Source organism: Aotus nancymaae, unplaced genomic scaffold, assembly GCF_030222135.1.
Source record: "Aotus nancymaae isolate 86718 unplaced genomic scaffold, 86718_ANA_hifiasm-v0.15.2.pri h1tg000046l, whole genome shotgun sequence".
Taxonomy (NCBI): domain Eukaryota; kingdom Metazoa; phylum Chordata; class Mammalia; order Primates; family Aotidae; genus Aotus; species Aotus nancymaae.
The window spans coordinates 9,880,860-9,904,598 of NW_026988460.1; positions in this window are offsets into that span (position 1 = coordinate 9,880,860).

The window sequence follows — 23,739 nt, forward strand, 5'->3', positions numbered from 1 at the left end:
TTTTAAAAAGTCACCTAACTTACATTTGATAAATATAAACAAACATTTTTACGTTATCATTTTAAATGCTTTAGGAAATGCTTTCATTTCCTTTCATTTGTCCTATGTTCGCATCTTTCATGCTTTGCTTATCTTTTGGAAGTGTCTGTCCAACTAGAGCTCTGCCAAGAAAATATTTGGCAAGGACATCTTCTGCTCCCAGGTATAAAAGTGAGTCAAATGCCATTATTATTTTCACCGTTCAGGAAAAACCTTCTGTGAAAATCCTGACTGCATTTCCTTTTATAAGATTCCGTCTCATATTTATTAACTGAATGGTTTGGGTCAAATCAACCACATGTACTCTCTGTAGTTTATCAGCAGAAGGATTCTTTGAAAGATTAAATTGCATAGGGCTGACTTCTAAAGTGCAGTGAAAAAAAATAAAAAAAGCAACCTAGAAAAATGCTAAACTGTTATTTTCTTGAGAAATGTTGTAGAATTTTAGCAAATTAACATGTTATATTTAAACTCATTTATACTTGAGACTGCATTGTTTTTAGGTGCTTGAAAGAACCATTATTAGTGTGTAGAGATAAGTAAATTGAAGATACATAATTACTTTTAGCTGTGTTTTATGTTTTCCAGAATTTTAAAGTAATCCAAAGTATCAGTGAAATCAAGCATGGAGAAATATTGCATTATTAATGGTATATTGAAAAGTAAATACGATTTTTGAATTTCTTTATAAATCATTTTTAGTCATCATAATCCTTCAAGCATCAATTCACTATGTTTTAAAATGCGCATTCACTATAGCAGTATGTGATTTTTCACATTTTTCATTTTTCTTCTGTATATTTCTGTTGGGGGGGAACATGGAATATAGAATGTAGACATGTCTCTGAAATACATGTCTCCTCTCCCAGAGACATAGTCGCATTTTATCTTAAATTTTGATTTGAAAGTTCTAATTTCTCTTCCGTTATCCTTTCTGACTCCAAATGCTACCAATCTCTGTGGCCAAGAGAATACTACACCATCCTCCTCCATCCACAAAACCAGAAAACTCAGTTTTATCTTCCATTTTCCCCACCGTTTTCACCTCATACCACTGAGAAAGTCCTTGATTTTATTCTATTTAAGTTTACTGAATAGGTTTACCCTTTCTCCATTTCTAATTCCTGAGTCCTTTCATTAGTCTCTTAACACTCTTACCCTCCCTCTTAACCCCCGCCCCTCCAAACATAGATACTATTATCCAGCTTTTAAGTATGAGAAAACTGAAGGCTGCTTAGGGCTTACAGTTTTAAATTAAGGGTAAGATTTAGATCCAGCTCTGCCTGTCTCTAAAGCATGAGCTCTTCAACATTATATAGGCTGTCTCTCTTTTCACTGATATCAGAGTAACCTTTTTTTAAAACCATCATGCTGAACATATTCTATTGCATAAGTGGATTGTAACTTGTGTAGGTCTAGGTGGAAATTCAGCATGACATCAAAGTTTTTAATTACCTGACCCTCTCCTGCATTTCCAGCCTGTTCTATTTTCAACCACTTTCTCAATGACTTCTTACATTGCGGTTTAATCAGGAATACATAATCAGCCTGCCTAGAGCATGACTCCATGTCTTGCCTATGCTAGCCTCTCAGCCTGGAAACCCTTCTGCTTAAAACTTATCTTCTAATCCCACACCCTTAGCTATGAAAAGTTTACTAACTTCTAGGTAGAGCTGTTTCCTCCCTCTTTCAGGCATCTTCACACCTTGTACTAGGCAATGAATTCTTCAACAGGAGGGCCCACTTGTTTTTTACTTTTACATTTTGCAGAATCTATTGTACAGCCTTGCTCATATTGGGACTAAAAATACATTTAAAAAATAAAATTAAGCACACTTATTTTCCACAGAAAGTTTTGAGTCATTGGTTCCCTCAATAGCTCTACTCGCTTTTGCCGTTTTGAAGACGTATAGTTTTCCAAAATGTTCTTGTTTGACCAATGCAGTCAGTTGATTTAGTGAAAGCATTTGCACTGTTTCTAACTTTTCTACCTTAAGAAACATACTCTTGCTTAAGCAGAAAGTTTAGTGCATGTCTCCTTTAATGGATTCCTGCTAAGAGCTAACAAATGGATTATTGAATCTTCTCCTTCAAAACCAGCCTTTGACTAACTACAAGACTATTTTTCTCAGTTACATTTGATTCTTCATAGGTACCATTTTCTGCCCCTGGCCTTGTTTAAAATTGAATTGTGATGCCTCTTCCCCTGACTTCTCTTTTAAAGCTATTATCATTTACTTCATTTCTTCTTTGGCCTTTCCTGGAAAATTTCTGGCTGTAACACTTTCTTATAATTTCTATTTCTATCTCAGGTTTCTGCTTAAGCACAGTGTTGCATTAATAAGGGTCAGGCAAAGTTTCAACAGCATTTAATCTTATACTTTAAATTATTCTTCATATTTTATGGCCTTCACACACTTACTGTAATAAAGGGAAATCATTAATTCACTAAGAAACATATGTGTGAAAACTATAGTTTTGCTTTTGATAAATATACACATTCATCATTACTTTGCTGCTAATTTACTATGCATTCAAGAGAATGAGGATGCAAAACATTATTTTTTTTCTTTGTTTAAAAAGAATTGTCTTCAAAACCAAATAAGGCTAAAAATTTATCTGTGTTTTGGCTGTTAAAGGGGATAAGGTTCTTTCTCCTTCAAGATGTTTTGTCTCATCCTCATGTTTCCTTGCTACTTAAATATACCAAATATACAATACCATTCTCTACTTTTTTTGAAGTAAAAGAAAGCTATAACCATAGCCCCTGTCATATTAACTCTGAAAATAAGTTTTTGTCCTTTATGAAGAGGAAAGAAATCTTGATTTCCCTTTGACTTACAGAAGAAAATGATCTAAAATTTAATCTAAAATCTTCATCTTGAACATTTTGAATACTATTGTCATGAAACAAAATCATACTTGGGCCTAGAGGTCAAATATCTCACCAATATTGGCAACAAACAATGGAATAAAATGAAGATTTTTTGTTTTGTACTTGGATAATTGATACTAAAGTGGTAGTAACTACTGAAATTAATGAAAAGGAATCTATAGTTTCTACACTATAACTAGGCCAAATTGGGAAGGTATCAAAATTACAGATATAAAATGAGAGTCAAAGTTTAAAACAGATAACTACCTATGATGCATACAACTGCAAGCCCTTTTTCATGAATCAGTGAATGAAATCTTCATAAAAATACAAAGAGGGTTATTTTGGATTTTACAGGAGAGAAAACAGACTCATAAAGTTAATAAACTCTTCTCTTTTATTGTATTGTTTTGTTAAATATAGATTTTTATTCTTAGTTTTAACAACACAAATACGTGTAGAAAACATTTAGAGAATGCAGAATAAACAAGAGGAAAATAAACACAATATATTGCTATTCCCCCAGTTTTCTTAGCTACGTATTACATATTTTTGTTTAACCTGCTTTTTTGCTTCAAAATGTCATGACTTTTTCCAGCCATAAGTATTTTCTAATATCAGTTTTAATGGCTGTAATATTCTACTCAGTGTTTTTGAGGATCTTTGAGAGCACTCAATAAGTAGCACCTGTCTTTTCCACCCAACTCAATTGAAAAATAGACTGCAAGCGGAGAACCGGAATAGCACCCAACTCCTAATTAAGGCACACTTGGAAGGCACAGCTTACAATGAGAGAAAAGATGGGCTTGCTAACTGCATCCCTTGGAAGTTTGTTGAGCTGTGAGAATAACCCACTTCAGGGAAAGCATAAAGCCACAGAGCAGGCAATCTCTGTCCTGCATTTACCCTGGTGAAAGGAATGAAGAAAAGAAGCAACTTCATCAAGCAGAGAGCCTTTAATCATGTCTACACAACGCCTGTAACTCACCAACCACTGTAAATCTGGTCTCTGCTCTGGGGATGAGGAAGGGGTGGAAAGGAAGCCAGGCAGATTGTGGAAAATGCCGCAAAGGTGAAGAAGGAGGCACTCCCTTGTGATATGTGAAGTTCCTATTACTTATTTAACCAATCCCCTATTGTTGTACACATAGGTTGTTTCCAAACAATGCTGGAATTAAACACCTTTGTGTTAATTATTGTATACATTATAAATATTTTCTTTAAATGAATGAATCTCTATAAGTAAAATTCCTGGCCAATGGTTTTAAGATGTTTAAAGCTTTTGATGCATTTTACTCTAGAAGTGTTGTCAATTTACATTACCACTAGCAGTACAGTATACCCTCATTTACTTTCAGTAAATGTATTTGAATCCAGGTAAGTTGGCTCTGGAGCCCACAATATTTATCTCAACACAATCCTGCTAGTTACTAAATAAAATAAAAACTAAAATTCATGAAATTTCTCTGGCTCCATAGAAACTTTTAATGGATAATTTCTATATCTGTCCATACTGCCTGGGGGTGGAGAATTATAATGGTCATGAAGGTGGCCTTTGGCCACAGATGCCTCCTGGCTGTGAATTCTGAATTTGCCTTTAACTAGAGCTGTGGCAAGTTATCATAGATGTTCAAGCTACTCTGCTCCTCTCTAAATGGGGATAACAACATTGAACTAGAGGGAAGAGAATTAATAATCAGTTATGCATACATAAATAGCTTAGCCCAATACCTGGGAATACTAGACCTTCAATAAATGATAACTCAAAGTATCCTTTGCAAAAACCTTAATGGAAGAGGAGAATAAACATATACATTAGAGTTCCAGAAAGCATAGAACCAAACCCAGATCTCAAACAAAACTTTTTGTTTTATTTTACAAACTCATGCAAACTTTGCATGCTACTCTATGGTATACATTTTTTTATGTTCAAAACTAATGTTTGAAATTACTTATTAGGATTCATTTAAAGTGTGCTACCTAAATCCTTGTTAATGGTCAAGATGACATAGCACTGAATCTATATCCAAATTGAAAAATTGGGTTGCAGAATACAATCTGCATACAATCACAGAAGTTGACTGATTTGCTCATAAATAGACAGGACCAGGAGTATAAGGTAGGAAAAATGTTGGCAGCATTTATTAAGCTTTTTCTGTGTAGTGGGCTCAGATGGTGTCACATACAAATGGCTTTACTTCTTTAAGTGTTGGATAATAGCAACTCCCAGCAGCTTGGCTGGTATGGTTTGTATCCCTTCCTCCCACCCACATAACACACACTCTAAGGTAGACCATGGCCAATGACTCACCAGCCAGGCTCTGCCTCTAGATGGTGCTGTGGTACAGTTCTTCCTGCGCTCCCCCTGTCCCATGTGGTTAGACTGAAGCTAGCCTCTCCTGCCTTATCCTACTTCCTTCATCCTCACTCTCTTGAAAGCAGCTTCTCTTCCCAGCCCACCCCAGGGCGGAAAAATTATGTGAATCAGAACACACACACACAGCTGGCACAACAAATGTGTGATTTCATGTTTACGATTGCTAAAGAGAAAAAAAGTTGAAAATTATAGTATGTAAAATCAAAAATTGGGAAAGATTATATTGTTCCTTGTAAAATAGACAACCTTAAAAATAAAACAGATTTTAGACTAATAGTTGGATTTGTGTTGATAATTCTTACCTATTTTTTAACTTCTCAAAACTATCTCTTAATCAAAACCAGTATCTTACAAGCATCTCTCTCCTAAGGAGAATTTCTGTTCAATATTTTCTAAACCATGATTATTAAAAAATATTGTGGATTTATATATATAGGGACCTGCTAAATAGGCACAGAGGGCACCTGCCACCTTCAGACCAGTTTGCAACCCAAGGCTGAGCAGCAGTGCAATTAGAATCTGGAGGAGTTCAATCACCCTGAAGTTCCTGCTTGGTAACAGCTTTGTCAGCAGCAGCCTGCTCTTCCTTTTCAATGTCTTCAGGATCTCTGTTTCCTAGGTAGGCCAGAGGAAACTTACAATCATGGCAGAAGGGGAAGCAAACATGTCCTTACTCACATGGCAGCAGCAAGAAGTGCTGAGCAAAAGGGGGAAAAAAGAGCACCACTCACTATCAGGAGAACAGGATGTGGGAAACCTTCCCATGATTCAGTTATCTCCCACTGGGTTCTTCCCATGACATTTGGGGATTATGGGAACTACAGTTCAACATGAGATTTGGGAGGGGACACAGCCAATTCATATCAGCATCAAACTCACTCAGTGAGCTTCCTTTTTGCTGTGTGGGATGAAAATGTCCACATAGCACAGAGAAGAATGTGTTCCACAGAGTAATGATAGTCAGGTTAACACAAGATGCTTCTGTGAGAGGCTGTCGGTCAGCCCTGGGATCAGTAACCAGAAACCATGGCTCACAGAAGGCTGCCTGGATCTGGTTAGTGAGGGTTTCAGTGGCTGGCTAGTGAAGTGACCAGCAATAGGAGTAGCTCCAGTGGCAGCAGCAAACTTCAGCACAGCCCACTGGCCGGGATTCCTGAAGAATCTGAAGGCAACATCAGCTGGCTTTTCAAGGGCAACAATGGCATGAGCTGTCAGCAGAAGCTTCTCCCAGGTCCTCTTCAGATTAAGGATGTGAATGCCATCAGTTTTCCTTTTATAGATGTACTGTTTTATTTGGAAGGGTTGATGCCACCTAAGCAGATTCCTGCTTCAAGGAACTAGAGGGCATCCTCTTCCTTCATTTGCATGACATTAAGGGCTATGGACATTGTGAGAGTTTCCATTTAACTTACCATGGGAACCCAGAACAATACATGTAGACCCCTCTCTGGGTAGTGCAGAAAGCTAAACCTATTTTATTATATCCACCCACATTTTCAAATTTCAAGCATTTTTATCTGGCCTTTAAAGATAATAAAGCAGTCAGAATATTTTGAAAGTATATAAATGTAGATAAATACCTTATTACCTAGACAAGACTTTATTACAAAACGAAATACGGAGAGAGATCCAAGATGGCTGATCACTAGCAGCTCGGGATAGTAGCTCCTAGTGAAAGTGCAGAGAACGAGAGGATGCCACACTTTCAGATGAATTTTTGTTGCTCACGGACCAGGAAATTCCCAGTGGAGGAGCCCCACGGGTCGCTAGCGCGACTCTTGTGGCTGGCGCGGCGGTTTTGCTGGTGCCTCAGTGTGGCAGTTCTTGGTGCAGAGTGAGCGGGACTGGGTCCCCTTTTGGCCGATTCCTGGGCAGAAAAGCACCATCAATCTTAACACCGCTGTTTTGGCCGGCACAGTGAATTGCTCAGATTTTGGCACTGGGAATCAACAAGTTCGACGTCCACTCAGAAACCTAATTTGAAAGTCGGAAATCACAAAGACGACAGGTGGATAAATTTACAATGATAGGAAGAAACCAGCATAAAAAGGCTGAGAATACCCAAAATCAGAATGCCTCTCCCTCTACAGGTGATCACAGTTCCTCATCAGCAACAGAACAAGCCCTGATGGAGAACGAGTGCGTTCCATTAACAGAAGTAGACTTCAGAAGGTGGATGATAAGAAACTTCTGTGAATTAAAAGAACTTGTTCTAACCCAATGGGAAGAAACTAAGAACTTTGAAAAAAGGTTTGACGAAATGCTAACAAGAATAGACAATTTGGAGAGGAATATAGGTGAATTAATGGAGCTGAAAAACACAACACGAGAACTTCGCAAAGAATGCACAAGTTTTAACAGTCAAATTGATCAAGCAGAAAAAAGGATATCAGGGTTCGAAGACCAACTTAACGAAATAAAACGAGAAGTCAAGATTAGAGAAAAAAGGATAAAAAAGAATGAGCAAAGTCTCCAAGAAATACGGGACTATGTGAAAAGACCTAATCTACGTTTGATAGGTGTACCTGAATGTGATGAAGAGAATGACTCCAAGTTGGAAAATACTCTTCAGGAGATTATTCAGGAAAACTTTCCCAACCTAGTAAGACAGGACAATATTCAACTCCAGGTAATACAGAGAACACCACAAAGATATTCCTCAAGAAGACCAACCTCAAGGCACATAATCATCAGATTCACTAGGGTTGAAATGAAGAAGAAAATACTAAGAGCAGCTAGAGAGAAAGGTCAGGTAACCCACAAAGGGAAGCCTATCAGACTTACAGCAGATCTCTCAGCAGAAACCCTACAAGCCAGAAAAGAGTGGGGGCCAATATTCAACATCCTTAAAGAAAAGAACTTTCAACCCAGAATTTCATATCCAGCCAAACTGAGCTTCAAAAGCGAAGGAAAAATAAAATCTTTTGCAAACAAGCAAGTACTTAGAGATTTTACCATCACCAGGCCTGCTTTGCAGAAGCTTCTGAAAGAAGCACTATACATATAAACAAACAACCAGTATCAGCCTTTCCAAAAATATATCCAGCTAGCATCAAATGGCAATATTAAACTCATATATATTATTAACTGGATAAAAAGCCAAAACCCATCGGTATGCTGTATCCAGACCCATCTCACATGCAACGATACATAAAGACTCAAAGGGACAGAGGAAGATTTACCAACCAAATGGAGAGCAAACATAAATAAATAAATAAAAAGCAGGAGTTGCAATTCTCACCTCTGATAAAATAGATCTTAAAGCAACAAAGATCAAAAGAGGCAAAGAAGGACATTACATAATGTAAAAGGATCAGTGCAACAAGAAGAGCTAACGATTCTATAGATCAACGAGACAGAAAATTAACAAGGACATCCAGGACTTGAACTCAGACCCGGAACAAGTAAACTTAATAAACATTTATACAACTCTCCACTTCAAATACACAAAACATACATTCTTATCAGTACCACATCACACCTATTCCAAAAGTGACTACATAATTGGAAGTAAATCACTCATCAGTAATTGCATAGCATTTTATAGGTTTAAATGAAATATTGGTTGGCTGCTTGTTTGTTATTTTTTTTCCTTATTCCTTCCTGTCTCCATCGTTAAGCACAATTGTTGACATAAAAGAGGTTTTCAATTCTCATTTTTAGACTGCATTCTAGCCTGGGCAATAAAGCAATATTCCCCTTCTCTCTCCCTCTTTCTCTTCCTTTTTCTTCCTCTTCTTCTTCTTTTTTCTCTTTCTTTCAAAAAAAAAATGAAATACTTTTGAGTTGACAATATTGAATAATAACGTGGTAAAAAGGCATCAGGATGAGTTCTTTTATGAAGAGGTCCTAAAAATCTATAATACTGAAGTGTTTGGTAAAAAGGCATCAGGATGAGTTCTTTTATGAAGAGGTCCTAAAAATCTATAATACTGAAGTGTTTGTGTGACCCAGGTAAGTTATACTGCACTCAGAAGTGTTGGAAATTGTTTGAGAGATTGGTTTATATTTGAGAACTTGAATGAGTCTAAGATGGACCTTATCATCTTCTAGAAAAGAACAAATGTGAAATAAGACCTCTATTATTTCTTTAGGTCTTACTGAGATTTCTTTTTTTGCAAGAGGATGTGAGTTTTCTGTAATAACATCATACCTCACGTTGGATCACTAGGTAGTTATGGGCTAATCTAGGGCTGAGGGAGAGATTTTTATGACACACTTTATAATAGACTTTCAGCATTTTTCAGAAAGAAAATCCCACTGAGGATAGAAAGTTTATATTTTTCTTTGACTGTAACACATCACAATAAAGATGATACTCTGCTGATATTTGAGATTCATGTTTTCTGCAGGAAAACTTAAAGTGTTTTGTTCTATGTGACAGTGACACTATGTCTAAGAATGCTAAGGCAGAGTAAATGGAGATTTAGGTAATATTATCACAAATAAGAAAGAAAGTTTAAGCTTATAGTCCAGAAAGCAAACTGGTAATTCTTGCCGTGTGTGTGTGTGTGTGTGTGTGTGTGTGTGTGTGTGAGATTAATTTTTTGAGTCTCCTCAGTTTTATATGATTTTGACATTGTTTACAAGACAATTCTACTTTATCTCTCCTTCTCTTTTGAATTAAAAGTAACTTAGGATAATTTTGGTTTATCCAAAATTCAGAAACCTAATTCTTTACTCAGTGAAAAATTTTTTTTTTGTTCTTTGTCTTCTGTAATCTATCCCTTTGTGATAATTAATTTTGCATGTTAATGAGGTCCAGATATTTGGTCAAACACTATTCTGAATTCTGATGTGAAGGAATTTTTAAGATGACATTAACATGTAAATTAGTGGACTTCGAGTGAAGCAGGTTAACCTCCATAATCTGGGTGGGCCTCATGTCCTCAGTTGAAGGCCTTAAGAGGGGACAATAACAACAAAAAAGGCTGATCTCTCCTGACATCTTTCTCTCTTCAGGAAGAGGAAATCTGGCAGCAGACTCTCTTAGACTTGAGCTGCAACATCTGTTCTTTCCTGGGTCTCCAGCTTGCTGGTCTATCCTGCGATTTTGAACTTGCCAGCCTCCACAATCACATAGGCCAAATTCTTAAAATAAATCTATTTATTTCTCTCTCTCTCTCTCTGTCTCTTTATCCATTCATCTATCTACACATTTTTTATTGCTTCTTTTTCTCTGGAGGAGAATCTTGACTGATACACCATCTCTTTATGAATCATTCTTGAAACAGAAACTTCTACCTAGGTGTGCACCTTGACTGGAAAGAGTTTTTGCCAGGTCTGTATTGTATTTAGTTCAGCATATTTAGAAGAATGGCTGTGGGGAAAAAGAAAACTCAGCAAGATTAAAATACAGAGATATAATATATATCCTAATTCTACAAGGATGTTTCTGGTTTTTCCTATGTATTAAGCTTTTTTCTTCTCGCCTTCCATGACATTTTCTTATAGTTGACATACGGTAATATATTAAGAAGGAATACACATTTATTTCTTCTTGGAAGATATATTCATTGTGGTCATTAACACTGAGTGTCAACTTGATTGGATTGAAGGATGCAAAGTATTGATCCTGGGTGTGTTTGCAAGAGTGTTGTCAAAGGAGATTAATATTTGAGTCAATAGGCTAGGAAAGGCAGACCCACCCTTAATCTGGTGGGCACAATCTAATCAGCTGCCAGTGTGGCCAAAATATAAAGCAGGCAGAAAAACGTGAAAAGGCTAGACTGGCTTAGCCTCCCAGCCTACATCTGTCTCCTGTGCTGGAAGCTTCCTTCTCTGGAAAAACGGACTCCAAGTTCTTCAGCATTCTAGTTTTCTTGCTTCTCAGCTTACAGACAGACTATTATGGGACCCTGTGATCGTGTGAGTTAATACTACTTAATAAACTCCCATACATATATATATATATATATTCTATTCTGTCCCTCTAGAGAACCTAATACATTCATATACACATAGTTATATATGTATAGTAATACATATATGTATGTATGTACATTTGTATGTACATTGCAATATATTATAAACATATGTATGTATAATTTATATATTGTATATACACAAATATGTATATATTATACATGCTTTTCAGATGAAAGCACACACTTTTTCAGTCTAATAAAGGCAAATGCTAGCAAGAAATTAATCTCACTATTAAAATTCCAATTATTTTATAGATCCTGTAGCTCAAGAGCAACAAAAGGTTACAAAGAAACAAAATGCTATGTGGGAGACAGAATATGAAGAGGTAAGAGAGAGCTAGCATCACAAAAGATGTTTTCTCCTGGCCCATGAGTATAGCAACTTGAAAGGAGAATAGGAATAGACAGAATAAGCTAAAGAAAGTATACTCGATTTCTTTCATTCTGGAGATGGAGTTTTTTTGGAGTCTTAGGATTGAACCTGAAATAAAAAAAGTAAGATAAAGATTTCCCTGGATTCCAGTTAGTTGTGATTAACTAATTACAAAGCCATTTGGCTGTAGACAATCTCACTTATCCCTTTCATGACAAGTGATGATAATTTGGAATCACGCAACTGTAAATGAATGCTTGATATAGAAGATGCAGTGGTGAAGAAATCAGTCTGACTTTCAAGGTCCTTATGAAACTTGTGGTATCCTGCTATTTATCGCAAACATTTGCATCCCTCTTACCCACTATTTTTGGAGTTCTAGCTCATTGCAGTCTAAGGACAGTAAATTATATATATTCACATACCACACAATGTTAAACAGATACACACACACACACACACACACACACACACACACACAGAGCTATACTACTTTGTTATTGGCAAAAAAAAAAATGCTGCATAACAAATCCTCTAAAACCCAGTAGCTTAAAGCATGATCAAGTGTCATTTTTCATACATACATCTCCGGGTCAGCTGGGTCAGCTATGGATAGCTCTGATGATCTATGCTGGGCTTGGCTGGGCAGTTTGATTGTGTCTCTTTTGCTCCCAGCAGGATAGCTTGAATTTTCTCATCACAGAGACAGAGGTACAAGGAAAACCAGCTCCATCATGCAGACATTTCAAGCTTCTGCTGTGTCACATCTAACAACTTCACATTGGTCAAGGCAGGTCACATGATTATGTTCAAGGTCAAGGAAGAGGAAGTTGTGGTAAAGTCACAGGACAAGACTTGGATGTCTAATTCCACTAATGGGGGAGGAGAAGTAAAGGACTGAAAGAATCTACCACAAATACACTTCAAGGATTCAAAGTTTGTGCATGTTTCTTCCAACTCCATATGTGTTTATGGATTCTTTAGAATAACTTATAAAAGCAAGAGTTTTGGCCTTTATTATTACAGTGAGTATGCTGATAAACAGATATTCAAATATATCCTCAATATAAGAACCACCTAGCATCATTTAATGAAAATTAAAAGTGGTATACTCCATGAAAGATGAAGCAACTTTATAGGAATGCTACAATTCAAAGCTGTGTAGCATGACAAATTGTTCTTATGCCCATCCTGGCATGTGTTAGGATTTTATTTATGTGAAATTTTTCTTCAGAGTGAATGCAGATGGAGAGAGACTATACTCATCTCCTTTAGTGGGATGTACTAGTGAAAATTCACTTTTTATACCTAATAACTCAATTTTCCACCTTATTTTGTGTACTCCACACCTGGCAAGAGCAGCCAGTATGACTTAGTAAAATCAAGGGATCTAAAAAATCCCTTTGTAACAAAATGTCATCAGAGAGTTGTAACTTCTGATTCCTAAAGGAAAAATAAAATTGTCTTCATTTGTAAAATAGATAACACCTTACATGCATTAAAATCTTTGCTAAGGATTTTCACAAACATATCTGGTCAGATATTCCTACAATATATTTAATATAGACAGAGATTTGTTCATTTCACAAGTGAAGGAATAAAGCTTCAAGTCAATGCAATAGAAGCTTGATCTTAATATACATAATAGTAAGGACGCATTTGATAACAAATAACAAAAAAATCTGATTCAAATGATTTTAAACAATAAAACGAATTTATTGTTGCGTGTGAGCTGAAGCTCACAGTAGATTAGGATAACCCTTGGTTTATTTTCTTGCATTTAAATTAATATTTTAATAATTATTTCAGTATCTACATTCTTATGAAAAATAGAACCCATATGTGTCAGATGGTTATTCATTGACTCAGTTTCAAATGCTAAGACCCTTGCAATCAGTCCAAGTGCCCCCAAGGTCTGGAGCTCATACATGGTGAAACTCCATGCTGGAACACACATGCAGATTTTCTCAGCCGTGGCTCTCCTAATAGGTTTTTTCCCATGTTTTGTTTAATGATATCCTCTTGCACTAAGATCATCACATTTTCCCTGAGAGTTTTAGGTTTATCATGAGAAGACATTGTAGAATGTGTATACAACCCTCAGATGACATTGTGAACCCCTCCCAGCACGGGAGAGACTGTTCTATTCCTTCAAATATAAAGAGCTTGGCTTTTCAGTGATTTTCATAGGTCTTTCTTTTTCCATACTTTGACCATATTCACAAGATGTTGTGCAGAACTGAGATTGTGTGCATGCATCTCTGAATCAAAGTACTGAGCTTCCTGCTCTTGGAAACATTCCTAACTCAATCTCAAGGGCCATGGCATTCTAGGTGGTCATTGATCAGTGTCTGGATTACACAAACCAATCCCTGAGGCTGTGAACTCACAGAGCACATTTTAGCCAAGATCGACCCCTTTGTGCTAGAGAAGAGGACCCTCACCCATCATTGAAAAAACAGTACATATAAAAGAAAATCTGAGGATTCAACCAAAGGAGATGGTGAAGGAAGAGTTTTAAAGCTCATAAATAGAAGATATAAGACTAATATCTGGCCTTTGTACCCCTTCTTCAGTGATCTTTCCCATCTAAAATAATGTATCTTGTGTTAAACAATACATATTTTGTAAGGGTTTTTTTAAAAATAAATCTTACCTCCTTTCTCCACTATATGAATAGTAAGATGGAGAATGTTGCTTTTTATAATAAAGAGTGATAACTCAGCTAATATTCTTATTTCTTAATCGCTCAGTGAGATTTTCTATGACACATCATTTGGAGACCATTTCTTATTATGATGAAGAGTGATCACTTAGCTAATATTCTTATTTCTTGACCTGTCATTGAGATTTTCTATGAAACATTAGTTGAGGCAAAAGCCTAGCTACTTCTAAGATACTATATTACAATATTATCATATATTCTGACATATTCAGATATAATTGTTTACCTGTCTTTTTTTGCTAACAAAATTCCTGAATCAGTGTAAGTGGCCATTTATTTTTGATTCATGTAGACAAATGCTTAGCTCTTTAATGGGAGCTTGATTTGAAAGTCATATCAAATCGTACCTTATAGAGCCATTTACCCTAAAGATTGCTCCTTCATGTCAGCAAATGCACATTTGGTTGGGAATAAATCATCAAAATGTTTGTGGCTACATATATGTTATATATGAAACATTGTTAATGGCTACCATCTTTGCGCCAACATGGTTTTATGCTGGACAATTTAAGGACAATTTCCAGTCCAAAGATTTTGGTCATTTTTCAGAGGCTCCATTATATTTTCCAGGCTACTTAGAATACCATTTAGTAAATTGCTGCCTCAGGGTACTAGATGATGATTTTATGATTTAAAGAGTTAATATACTTAAATTGCCTGACAACTAAAATGCCTAATTACACACACACACGCACACACACACACACACACACACACACACAGAGAGAGAGAGAGAGAGAGAGAAAGAGAGAGAGAGAGAGTCTACTGTAACTTAAGTCAGTACATTTCACTGTAGGTCAGACCTAGGGTCCTTAAGGCACAATACAATGAAATAATTTAGTTTTAAATGCTAAAAGGACTCCAGATACCATGTTATCAAACTTCTTCATTATTAAAGAGAAGAAAACAAAGTCAAAAGATCTATGTGACTACCAGCTTCTCCAATATTTTGGAGGGATATAGCCAGCAGAACTATAAAAATAAGCATAATTTGAGGAGTAATTGTTGTCCCTTCTTTCATAAAATAATGTGCTTCCAAATTATGTTTGAAGACAGAAGACTGATGATTCAAGGGCTAGGGGAAGCTGTCTAAAATTGATCATTGTCGTTGAAGATGGCAGCATTTCATACATTTCTCTGATTTTTAAAAAAATCTCATTTAGCTTTACAAAAGAAGATGTAGTTATTGCACAGGTTATAGCTCTCAAGTCAAAAAAAATCCAAATGTCTTTTCAAACAATCTATTAAGGGGTGACTACGTCAGGCTGTAATTGGCTAACTGAGTTTTGGTTTAATATTACACCTTGCCTCTAGCATCCACTCCTGCTGTCTCTAGACACTGTCCTTTTCTCTCACAGATTTGACATTTTCTTTTGACCTTAACTTCTTAATGTTCCTTCATTTTCTAAATGCTTCATTTTTCATGCTTTCAAAAATGGAGTCTTTTAAATAAGGAGACCTGTCATGCTGTCAGTTCATAGTAAAATCAGCGCCGTAACCTAGACATCATGCTTCTCTTCTGGTTACAGTCATTTTATATAATAAGATTTAAAACAATAAAGTTAGTGTCATTACTGTGAGTCTCAAAATTCAAGTTTTTTAGCTTCTCCTCTTCTAAACATTCCTTTTCTTTTAATCTGCAAGTCTTATTTCTCTTTTCACTAAAATATATATCAAAATAAATAAAAGCTTTCTTCTCCAGTTACCAATCTAGCTACTTCCCTTTCTACTTCATGTCCTGCATTATTTAAAAATTAATCAATATTCTCTTTCTTTTTTGCTCATTCATTTCTACCTGACCAATCTCGTAAAACCAGTTCCATTGAGTCACTAATAATCCTTTATTTCTCAGAACGAATAGATGCTTTTCTATCACTGAGTTATTTTGTCTTTTTCTTGAAACATTCTCACTTTTAGAAAGAGCATGTTTCCTTGGTTTCTCTCCTACCTCTTTGACTAAACTTCTTTAGCTCCTGTCTCTCCCACCCCTGCCAAGTATACCCTATAGATATTTTTGTATCCTACAATTCAATTCTTTATATGTTTAACCTTCTTTCTTGCTTCTCTGCTATCTATATACCTATGACTTAGGAGTCTATGTGCCTACACCAGTGCTTCTAAAACTGGGTAATTTAGCCCCCTAGGATCCATCTGAAGACACGTTTAGTTGTCATTCCTGGGGGATGGGGTCGAGATGTTACTGCCATGTGGTATGTAGAGTATGGATGCTCTAAGCCTCCTAGAGTGTGCAGGGCAGCCTCCTATAACAAAGGAATACCCAGCTAGAATGCCAGTAGTGCCACAGTAGAAAAACTGTTCTCTAGAACATAGTTTTCTTCAATTCCCAACTTATATTCACTTGTGTAGTTGATGTCTCTACAACAAACAGAAAGATGTTTCACAGAAGTTTGAATGAAACATTTCTATATATAAATCAAACATAATTTGTAACCAAACAATTCATTTTCCCACATTGCCTGGTCTTAGATAATGAACTTTCCTTTTAACTCCTTCTAAGTATGTAACATATCTTCTTCACTGGAAAATTCTTATTTAATATTATAACTGTAATGTCCTTTGATTTCTTATTTTTGTGATGACAGCTATAATCACTCTATATGAACTTTTATACACTTTGGTCACTTTTTTTGATGAGGCAGGGGATGCATTCATACACATGATATGCCCGTCACCCACATACTTACATGTGTAAATAGAAGGTAAACCACCTTGGGAAAATGTTCTCTACTTCATCATGTTACTTTTAATATGTCAATTAGGCATATCAGATTTTCCAGTAATCAAACTAATCTTTTCTGCTTTTTCACAAAGGAAGACTTTGAAAAGCTGTCAGTGAAGCTCAGACCACCAACCTTTGCTTTTGGGTGTTGTCTTAGTCTTTGTGGGACTGCTAAAACAGAATACCCAAGACAAGGTAATTTATATATATAAAAAAAGACATTTCTTTCTTTTTAAAAAAATATTTCAACTTTAGTTTATATTCAAGAGGTACATGTGCAGATTATTACATGGGTATATCTCATGATGCTGCTGTTTGTATGATTGAACTCATCACCCAGGTAGTGATCATCACCCAGGTAGTTTTTTAATGCTTTGTCTCACTCTGTCCCTCCCCAAACTAGTAGTCCCAGTGTATATTGTTCCCATCTTTATGTTCATGTATACCCAATGTTTAGTTCCCACTTATAAGTTTGAACATGTGGTATTTGGTTTTCGGTTTCTGCAAAGAACAGATATTTGTTTCTTATAGTTCTAGATGCTGGGAAGTCCAAAATCAAGTGACCCACTTCTGGCGAGGACCTTCTTGCTACATCACCCCATGGTAGAAAGGCAAAAGAGTACATGCTCAAAAAATCAAGAGACTCAACGCATAGCCCCAAACTCTTTAATATTTGGCACTAATCCATTCATGAAGATAGAGCCCCCTTCACAAGCACCTCCCATTAGGATCCACTTCCCCACACTGTTGCATTGGATATTTCCAATATACGCTTTTGGGAAACACATTCAAGCCACAGCATGCCAACTCTGGTCTTCCTAATTCATGTCCTTCTCACAAGCAAAATATATTACTTTAATTCCCATAGCCCAAACTTTTAGTTTGTTCTAGCACCAACTCAAAAACCCATAATTGAGAGTCTCATCTGAATAGAATGGGGATGAGAGTCAAGGCATTACTCATTTTGAGGCGAATGCCCTCTAGCTATGAGCCTGTGAAACTAAAGCCAGTTATCTACTTCCAAATTACAATGATGGAACAGGCATAGAATAGACATTCTCATTCCAAAATGGAGAAATAGGCAAGAAAAGAGGGGTAACTAGTCCCAAGTAAGTCCAAAATTCAATCGGGGGAACAACAGTAAATCTTAAAGCTGGAGAATAACCTTTTTTGACTCCATGTCTTGCCTTCTCAGCGCTCTGGAACAGGGACTGGACCTCCAGTGCATCAGATAGTCCATCTCTATGACTTTAGTGGGCTTAGTCCACTTAGCAGCTCTCACTGGTTGGAGTGTTGTACCCGTAGCTTTTCCAGGTTGGAGCTGCATATTGATGGCTCAGCAGTTCTGAGGTCTTGGGGGCTATTCCACTCTTGATTCCACTAGGAATTGCCCTAGTGGGGACTTTCTGCAGTGGGTCTGCCTCTGCGGCAGGTCTTTGCCATGGTCTCCAGTCTGTGTAACATCCTTCAAAATCTAAGTAGAGGTTGCCATGGTCCGAGAGCTCCTGCCTGCTAAGCACCTACAGAATTAACACCATGAGGATGCTGCCAAGATTTACAGCTTGTACCTATGGTAGATTGAACCTCACTTGGGTCCACTTGAGCCATGACTAAGATAGCCAAGGGGCATTGCATTCAGGGAGCAGAGTCTTAAAGCAAAGGGCAGTGAATTCTGAGGTCCTGCAGCCACCTCTCTGAAAACTTTGCTTTTAAAGTTCTAGCTTGCCTCGAAGGTCTGTGAAATGCCTGTAAGGTTGTTCTTCTATTGTCTTAATCAATAGAACCTGCCTTTCTTCTACTCATATTAATCTCATTACTGAAGAGTCACTTGGCCACACATTTAATATTCTCTATTGAGCACACTTCTAAATTATTTACATGGCCAGGCTAAGAGTTTTCTAATCTTTCTATTCTGCTTCCTGTTTAATGATAAATTCCATCATTACATCATTCTCTTCTTCTTTTATTTTACTGTAAACAGCTAAAAGAAGCCATGCAGCATCTTGAACACTTTGATGCTTAAATATTATTTTTGACCGATATCCTAGCTATGAAGCTCTTAAGTTCTACCCTCATGCAGTCCTGGGACATGGACACAATTCTGCCAAGTTTTTGGTGACAGAATAACAAGAATGGTCTCTACTTCAGTGTCTGATACTTTGTTTCTTATTTCCACCTGAGACATCATCAAAATAATCTTTATTTTCCGTATTTCTCCCAGCATGCTGATCATGACCACTTAAGTAACCTGTAAGAAGATTTAGGTTCGTCTTACAGCTGTTCTCTTCTTCTGAGCCCTCAGAAGATTCTCCCTTAGGACTCCCCATATGGCAAGATAAGATATTTCTATCCTGCTCCTCCGAATTCTTCTGGTCTCTACCCATTACCCTGTTCCAAAGCCCTTCTCACATCTTCTGGTATTTGTTATAGCAACGGTCCCACTTACCAGTACCAATTATTTGTCTTAATCTGTTTGGGGTTACATAACAGAATACCTGAGATGGGGTAATTTATAGAGAACAGATACATAGGTCTTAAGGTTCTGGAGGCTGGGAAGTCCAATGTCAAATATCCTGCATCTGGTGACAATCTTCTTGCTGCATCCCATGGTGGAAGGACAGAAAGGCACATGCATGAGAGAGCAAGAGATGGGACATGCAGGCTCAAGTCTTTCATAATCAGCATTATTCCACTTATAAGAATGGAACCCTTCTCACTAAAACACCTCTCATTAGACCCCACTTCCCAACACCTTTGCTCTGGGTATTAAATTTCCAATACGTGCTTTTTGGGGAACACATTCAAATTATAGCAGGTATATATGTATGTATGTGTATATATATATAACAAACACAGACACATATCTATGTGTGTGTATGTACATATATGGATACACATTCATATAAATATAAAAACACATAGGGATTCCTGGGCATATTGTCTTGGAATCCTGAATTTTGTAATAAGCGCAAGGTGATTAAATGCCAGCTCATATTCGAGAGCCACTTCCTTTGCCAAGGTCCAGGCCAGTCGCAAAAGAGGCTATTAGCATTTCATTAGTTGGCTTCTCCCTTTTGCATCTATTAAAGAGCCTCCATTTCCCCCATTAAAACAGTGGGCTTGTTGTCAGAGGGCTGCCAGCATTATTAATAATGTGTATACTTTTAGGCTCCCAGTTTGGAGACTGCACCTCTGTTTTGATATTTTCCTGAGACCATATGGAGAATCTTTTGGCATCATCCAAACTCAAACCCTCTGACTGCTTGTGATAATGCTGGTGCTTTCAGTGGTCACAAAATAGATCACAGTCTCAATGTAAGGATCAATGTAAGGTTTGAAGGTAAGGACATCCTTATGTGTAGAGGGACATTCTCTGATCTGGTAAATAACTTATCAATCTGAGGTGATTTTTTTTCTCATTTGTCTCCCTTTCCTTATCAACACACATCTCTATTTCAATTTTACTGATTTATGTACTTCACTGCTGTTTAAATCCTTTATTGTGGTGCTTGGAATATCTAGGAGCATATGTGCCTCAAGGCATCAGTGAAGTGTGGTAGATGTCCTTGAAGATGCCTTTGACTGCAAAGATGGGTACGTACTGGTTCAGCTCTGATTCTGATATCAACTAGTGATATCTAGTTCGTGTCTACATTTCCCCATCTTGTTTTTTAAAAACAAAAGTGTTAGAGAATGCTAAGTTTTTATTAAAAGTGTTTGACTGGCATGGTGGCTCATGCCTGTAATCCCAACACTTTGGGAGGCTGAGGCAGATGATTGCTTGAGTGCAGGAGTTCAAAATCAGCCTGGGAAACATGGCAAAACCCCATATCTACTAAAAATATAAAAATTAACTAGGCATGGCGGTGTGCGCCAGTGTTCCCAGCTACTCATGACCCTGAGGTGGGAGAATCATCTGAGCCCAGGGAGGTCCAGGATGCAGTGAGCTGAAATAGCACCACTGCACTGAGCAATCAGAGTGAGACCCTGTAACCAAAAAAAAAGAAAAGCATTTGAGGTTTCATTAAGCTTTAAGGAAGGATTCCTTCTATGAGCATGGAAAGGGCAGTTATCTATAAGTGTGCCCTTTCTGACCTAGAATTTGTGAAATATATAGTTTATGCAAGCTTACTACTATATAGAAAATGTTACGTGTCCTTAAAGATGTATAGATAAAATACTACTAGGTATAAAGTGGTGAGAGAAATAACTAACATAAATACTATGAGTCTATTCTAAATACATTACTTCATTCAGTCTTCAAAACCACCTTATGAAAAATGTATTGTTATTCTTATTTGCTAATGAGGAGACAAAAGTTCAGAGACAGTGAATGGTTTCCTCAAAATAGTTCATTGTAACAGTTGGTGAAATTTTTAAATCCGGGTCTGCTTACTTCAAAGCCTAAACATTTTCTATTAATATATATCAGTCTGGGAACAATGATTAAGAGAATTTGAGAATATGAAGGAAATACCATGGCAATAGCAAAGTTGGAAAGACAGATAGGACCAAGCAATGATAGACCATGAATATCAGAACAAGGATTTAACTTTTTTAATATTTCTCATTTATGTATATGTATGTGTTTCATATTTATATCCCATCTGTAGTAAAAAATATTGACGAGAAAAGGTCAACTTATTCTAATAAAATATTTGAAATGAAATATTTCAAATACCGAAGAAATATGCACACAAATCTATGCATATTATGTACATATACATTTATGTGCACATAAAAACTTTGAGTGAGGAGATGACAACATATGAAGTTTGTTTCAAGAAGTTTGTCCTGGCCACACCATCTGAGAGATTTTAGAGGATAGAGATTTGAGACTGGGAGATTAGTTAAGGGATGCTTGAGCTAGGTTGAAGAAATAATGAGAGTCTAAACCAAGGTAGTAGTCTTGGGAATGGAGACAAAGAATGGATGGGATAGATTATGAGCTATAATGCTAGTTTATATAATCAGTTTCGCTGGACAGTTTCCAGATGAGATTTACCTTAATGAAACCACATTCTGACACACTCATAAACCTTCTAAGTAAGATAACAAACTAGGTTCCTATGTAGGTGCTAAAAGGCTATACTTAAAATCAACCCACTTATTTTAAAAAATAAAGGTTAAGGAGGTGACTTAATTGGGCCACAGGAGAGCTATCTATTTATGGTGAGTACTTCCTACTCAAAGGATAGCACATCCAAAGACAGTGCTTGTAACACATTTGGGAGTTTGGAAATATGAATCTCTGAACAATGTTATTCTAATTCCACTGATCGGCTGCCACCACCTGCATTAATTGATATCATTAATTGATATACTGCCATCTTTTCCCTACTAGTCCCAAAAGTATGTGGCCACATTGCCCAAAGTGCACAAATTGCCCACTAAAGTCAATGTAACTTATGGCTCCTGCCAACGTGGTAGCTGGATTATTATTATTATCGATCCACTTGGCTGCATCTTGTCACTATGTCACAGCTGGCTTGCAGTACTAGGAAAGAACTATTACATATGCAGAATCTTGAAAGCTATGGGAAGAAAATTAAGGAGGGGGAATAACAATATTAATGGCCTGATACACTGCTGTGCCTCGGTTTAGAGCAAATGCTGGTGAGAAAGTAAAATTCATAGATTGGGGGAAAGAAAGTGTTGGCATTATTGCAAAAATTTTATTTAAATTTTAATGAACAGTGGATAAGTGTTTTAGATTTTGTGAACGTTCAATTTGTAAGTTAATTTTGGAGTACCTAACCCAGAAATCACATAATCTAAAACGATCCTAATAAGAGTTTGGCCGTGATTCAATTCACAGTTAAAGGAGAGACATAACTCCAAATTTAGTCTCATTTTTGGATCATGAAAATTCTTAGATTGGGTCATACACACCATGGTGCCGAGTAGTGCTTAATTAACTTAATAGGCTAAGACTTCATTCTGCATAATCCTATGGGATTTGTGAAAGTATTGGTAGCCGAGAGAAGCAAAATCAAGAATGGGTCACCAGGTGGCGCTTAAGGACTTCCTTTCTTCACATGTCACTCGGTCAATCCAAGATTTACTGATGTGCGGAAGAAGCAGGTAGTCTTTTCCAGAAAAGTGGTATGAAACTTCTTTGATATTTTAGAAGTGATATACTGTTGGTAATCATAGAATTTGGTCTATTTAGTGAATCAGACCACTCTACGCACACATATAAAGCAGACAAATGTTACCAAATAACAATGATAATATCAAAATTTTGTTGAGTAGTTACTCTATGTGAGTTAAATGGCATTAATGAAGTTCATTAACTCATTTTATTATATCAAATGAAGTTCGTTAACTAATTTTATTATATCAAAACATATAACATATTTTCATGTTCATCATCTCAGTTCTTGCAAGAGCCTTATCAAGGTAAGTAATATTTATTACTATCATTCTTTTCCCAGAAGAGGAACTAAACAGCCTGAGAGATTAATCAACATCAGGGAATTGGTTAATAACAGAGCTTGTAGTGTAAGCCAGCCATCTATTTCAAAGCCTGAAATCTTAACCAATGTGTCCATCTGCCTCTGGTTAAAGTATAGATGATTGTTCTAGTTTTCAACAACTCATGTTTAAAATTTAGAGGAAATTTTAAACTTTTAGTTGACATTAAAGTTGTATTGAATTTCCTGTTAAAAGAGAGAAGCAAA